Source organism: Vigna umbellata, chromosome 1 (assembly GCF_029865625.1).
Source record: "Vigna umbellata cultivar VRB3 chromosome 1, Vumbellata_1.0, whole genome shotgun sequence".
NCBI classification, from domain to species: Eukaryota; Viridiplantae; Streptophyta; class Magnoliopsida; order Fabales; family Fabaceae; genus Vigna; species Vigna umbellata.
This window is the reverse complement of record NC_142165.1, coordinates 80989739-80995740: the sequence shown is the minus strand read 5'-3', so window position 1 is coordinate 80995740 and position 6002 is coordinate 80989739.

Genomic DNA, 6002 nt, shown 5'->3' with positions numbered 1-6002 from the left:
ATGGACGTAATTTCATGGATCTCTAAGGAGGCTACATGGTAGTGCCCTGTAGTATTGGGCGTAATTGCATGGTCTTCAAGGAGAAGATTCATGGTGGTGCCCTTAGTGTTTATAATGATTTGCATGGTAGCTCGGTCTTGGGGGTTATCCTGGAACTACAATGGTTGATCATTCTCAAGTAGAGAGGATTGAACCATGTCGTGAGTAGTAACAGGAGGTCCTAGTCTTGGGTGCTTCCAGTATGGCTCAAGGTGAGTGATAACAGACTAACCTCGTAAGTGTGGTAGGGTGAAACCCATTGGCAATGGCTTTGCAAAGCAGTAGAGGCCACCACGAGTGCACGACCCGCCATAGTTCGGCAATCATTCTAAGTCCGGACGAGTCAAGTTTAAGTGCAACAAGTCATGTTTGTGTAGTGTAATGTATCTGTTTTACTTGTATGTTGCCTGTGACTGCTATGACATGATTTTTATATCTAGCTCACCCTTGCTTTTGTGTTTGTGTTTTGCTTGGGTATGCTTTTCTTTTACAATGATCATCCACTTGGATGTGAGCAGAGGCGGATGATGTGCCTCTGGAGCAGGCTTTGGAGGAAGACAATGCTGCTGCTTAATTTCATTAGGACTTTAAGTGGTTCTTATCTTTTGAAATACTCTAGTATGTTTAAGTTTTAAATTATGACTCAATTCAGGATGACTGTAAGCTTAACAAATTGTATTTAGAGTCTACTTTAACTGTTCTCTTTTATTTAAATGTAGATTTACTATATTATATATTCTATATAACGTGGGATGTTACATCTTCAAATTACATTTTAGTTGTGAAAACACATATTTTTTAATCAAATTAAATATACTAATTCTTAAATAATACATTTCTTTAAGTAAAAATTATTATGCAGAAGATAAATTTATTCATTTTATAGTAATTTTAGAAATTATAATAACATAAAAATCTTATCATTATTATTATATTTTACCCAAGTTATTTTTATCATTTGAAGTTTTGATCTGATCATGAATGTATCTTGCTTGCTAACACTTCCCTTGTCGGTAGTCAAATGATTCCCTTGTCCAAAGCTTTCTCTCCAAGTCATTAGTTGTAGTACCAGGAAAAGCACATAGAAAAAACCACACCTCTCTCTCTCTCTCTCTCTTATTTTCCTGCTGTTACCCCCCACTCTCCCACCCAAAAAATTCCTTCTTCTCTTTAGTCTGCTCCACACTCAACCCTACAGACTTTCCACACTATCATCAACACAACACAGTAACCCTAAATACCACCCTTTCAAATACAACCTTGCCCTTTTGCTACAATTTGGGGGCAAAAGTGAGAAAAAGGGCACCCAAAACACATATGCTAGGTTGAGATCGACACCCATTTTGGAAATCCCCATATTTCTCATCTTTCCTCTCAAACCCACCAATGTCTTCCCATTTTCAACTATTTGAAACTTGAATTTCTTCAAAAAGACTCAATTTTTTTCTCTCTTTTCAGTTAAAGTTGTGTTTTTTATTTTTATTTCAAACTCCTGTCTCCCATGTCGACACCTTTTGTTCAACAGCCACCATCCATAGAAATAACCCAGCAAGCATACACCACCCATTTGGATCACGGGTCGGTTGGACCTGTCATAGCGGTTCTAGCAGTCATCACCGTCTTAGGTGTCATTGCTGGCATGATTGGTAGGCTCTGTTCGGGTCGTCGGATCATGGGTCACGGAGAGTTTGATGTAGAAACTTGGATTGAGACCAAATGCTCCTCTTGTGTCGATGGCAGAATCGCACCACCTCCTCTTCCACCTCCTCTGCTGCCGGAACCTGTCATCCAGGACTTGTCGTCTGTCCAAGCCCCTCAAGAGATCAAAGTAGAACAACATCCAAGGCAAAACTTACATGCCCACAGTGATAGTTAATTCACTACTATTTCCTAGTTTAAGGTAGTCTTAGCTTATTGTTGATATTATATTTGAAAATCTTAAAAAGAAAGCACTTGGATCCATCAATTTAGGCAGTGACATGTTATTTTTCAATTTAAAGTTACATTTTATCTAGATGATCATTAAATTAACCGTTGTTATCTGGGTAAAATATTCATTTTAATTAGAAAATGACATCAGCATTGTCTATGCTATGATAATATAATTTATGTTCTATTGATTCTCTTAACTTCTTCAGTTAAGTTCTTTAGTTTATCTGCATTTTTCTCCAAAGTGTGAGCTTTGAATGAGAAGTTGGTGAATTTGGTATCTCATGATGATTGTTTTTTAAAGACTTATTTTGTTCTGTTTTGAGTTACATGAAATTATGAATGGTCTTTGAAGGAGGCAGTTGAAGCTTTGAATTTCTTAGGTGAATGATTTGTTTGTTTTGAAGATGAGTTATTCAGGTGGTCCTTAGATGTTTGCATTGAGCTTTGAATGATCACTGTTATTTTTAGTGTTTGGTAAATATTTCTCTTTTGAGTGCTTCGATGAAAATGGAGATGTTATTGATTAGAGTACTACTTTTGTGAACCATCCTCGTTGGATTCTCAGACGGTGAGCTGTGGACTAATTATGAAACATCACTTTTGGAGAGACAGAAAAGACAAAGAAAGTGTACTTTCTAGGTCTTGTTGCATTAGTCTCTACATATTTTTATGCTGCATATTTATAATTTAAATTAAGTCTGAAAAGTTAATGTGAATAGCTTACTCTTTATGCCAAAAATGTAGGTTTTAAAATTTTAAAACAGGGGCATATATTGGTGTTTGAAACTCTATAAAAGGATCTCAATTTAGGTTTTAGTAGTCTTTTATTATACTTAATTCAATCTAATTTGTTTTTTTTTGGATTAGAGAGAGTTAAATAATTTGGTCACAGTTTTTAATTTCTTTTCATTATTTTTTAAAATATATTCTTTTAGAGTTCTAGAATAATTTTTTATTTGATTTAATTATATTATTTGATATTTGAGTAATTTAATATTTTAGATGATAAAATAATATTTATATTATTATTACTTTATAATTCTTGATATTTTCATGTTTTAATATGCAAAGTTTCTTATTGAATAATAAGAGGTCGAGTTTATTTTTGTCAGGTGGTACTACCATAAAAGTTTTGTTCACATTTGATATTGTTTTTATTGTTTGTTAATAATTTGACGTCTATACAAGTTATATAAATTTATATTAGGAAATTTTTCTGACGTAAATTGGATCTAAGAATATTTTATGGAAATTTATGTACATCGTAAATTCATTGTTATACATCGTAATTTGTAATTCATAAAATTAAAGAAATTTTTGAAATAAGTGTAAGAGAGACGAATAGTGATTAACTTTTTTTTGCTTTTTCTTTTTGTTTTCTGTTTTTCAATTTTTGTTTTATTTCCACAAAATAAAATGTGATTTATTTTTGAGAAAATTGTGAAAGTATTAACTTTTTATTTTGTGAAAACTTTTACACAGTATGACTCATAAGAAATTCTTTCTAAAATATTTTATTGTTTTCAATTGACATTTGATTTTAGGATTTGATTTAGTCACTAAAACTATTATAATTTTGAAATAGTAGTTTATGTTGAATGGATTGTTAAATTGATTATAAGCTAACCTAATTGATTCATAATTATAAATTATTAATTAAGTTAATTTGATAATTATTTGGTTGAATATTTTGTGAAAGAGTTTTTAGCCTTGTGAGTTTTGAGCCTAATTGTGATGGATGGACCACCATGTGTCGTTTCTATTTTTTTTAAGTGACTTGCTCATGTTTTTTTTTATACTCTAATATTTTGCTTGATTATTTGTTTTTACAACTTAGGTAGATATGCATTATTTAAATGATTGAGACATTTCTTGTTTTTAGTTACTTGGCCAAATACGTCCACCCTAATATTAATCCATTAGTAGCTCATTTGAACTTTAAATATCTTTTTCTTGTTTTAAGCCACTACAAAATCTTAAAAAGAGAAAGACTACATTTCCTTAATAGGATGAAAGAAGGAGCTAATGAAATTTGTTACGAATGAGTGATGAATAAAGTGTGTGGGTGACCGTCACCCACAAAATAATAAAAATTTCAAAAGGAAGAAAAAAGTTTCATGAAGAAAAGAGGGTGAAAGGAAAAAAGAGAGAGGAAGAAGTAAAAGTGGAAAACAAAATGTAGAAAAAGAAAGATAATTGTTTTCTCAAAAAAAGCATAGAGAAAATAATATATTTTGTTTCCAAAATATTTGCTCCTTAATTTTTTCAATCCAAACGTTTTAAACCTTTATATCCTAAAGCTTTCCTACATTTTCCTTGACCATATTACAACCTTTAAAAAGTTTTTATGATCTTTGAATACATGTTTTCCAAAAGTTTGTAAATATTAGAATCTTGCTAAATTATGGTAGTGTTTACATAAATTAGTATTTTGAGTATAAACACAAGCCTAAACACTTAAGAGAGCATTAATGAGTGAATATACATTTTAACTTAAGTGATCTCCTTCATACTTGATTTCGTGGTAAATTCAAAAAATTAACTCGTGTTTAAAATAGAGTTTTCCCATTCGCATGATTCATGACAACTTGATTTAGAAAGTTGATTAGTTTCTAGTGAAGTTATTTTCCTTTGATTTAATGTTGATATGTTTATCCAGAATAAAGTTTTGAAATTACTAAGTTTTGGCCGGGAGAGCAAAAGGATAAGTGCGGGGGTGTGATGAGTGCACATTTATGCCTTCATTTAGCCTTTAATATTGGATTCTTAATTTGTTTTTGTACTTTAATAGAATATTTTAATTAATATTTGTTATAATTGGGTTTATTTAGCATGACACACAAAAACATGTTAAAATAACTTTTTTGTTGCATAAATGTTCTTTGGATATTTTGAGGTATGTTAGTTCACCAGCATCTAAGTTGAGCTTATTGAGATGTGAAAATAAATTGGTTAAAGTTTCATGACACCTTAAAGATAAATCCAAGAATAGAAAGCAATCAAGAACACAAGAAGCAATCCAAGCATAACATGAAAAATTGAAGAAATTTGGCTAAGCCAAAAAGAGGGAACAAACAACAAATTTTGGATCTTGCGGTTTTCTCTATTTTTCCTACAAAAAGCCTTTGATAATTGATAAATATTTATTATAAAATATAATTTGGGAAACCTATATCTTAAGATATTTTATTTCATATTGTTAAATAATTATCTTATTTAACAATATCAATAAATATCAAAATATAATATTTGCCAAATCTGTTTTTAATCTAGTAAATATCTTCTTAAATATTTTTAGATCTCCCTAACAATCTAATATATCTTAAAGATATTGGATTATTTAGACGATCATGGTGTGGAAATGATGATGTTAGAAATGATAGCGTTGTAGATGAATAATTGTCTAATATACCACTAAGCCACAAGTTTTCTAGACTCAAATTGTAAGAACAAAACATTATATGAGCTTGAAAATGGAATGAAACTAGTTGGGAATGACATATGTAGTATGGAGTAGAATATGAATAGTTTTGGAAGCAGGCAAAGAGCATGAACTTGAGCAACTTATATCAAATAAATCTTTTAAAAGAGAAATAAAGGACACATGGGCTTGGAAAAATGCAAATGACAATGTTTTTGGTTAAATCAACTTATACTATTGCGAAGCAGCGGGAAAAATACTAGTATGTTTAACTCTTAACAAAGTGTGAAGGCTCTTCCAAATGTCCAATACTTTAAATGGAAAGTGTTGATGGATAACATCCCAACAAAATAAAATTTAGAAAGAAAAAAAAAGGAATACAACTAGGTAATAAATGTAAACAAAGGATGAGAGCACATCTCACTTATTTTTCTCTTATAAAATAACCAAAAGATTGTAGGAGTTGTGCAGAGGGTCGGAGCAAATTTTGTGCACCATAACCAAGCCAAACTGTATTTTCAACACTTTTATCTAATGGATTTAAATGGAAAATAAAACAAAATTTAGAAAAAATGTGGATAACAGTTATTTAGACGATTTGGAATTATAG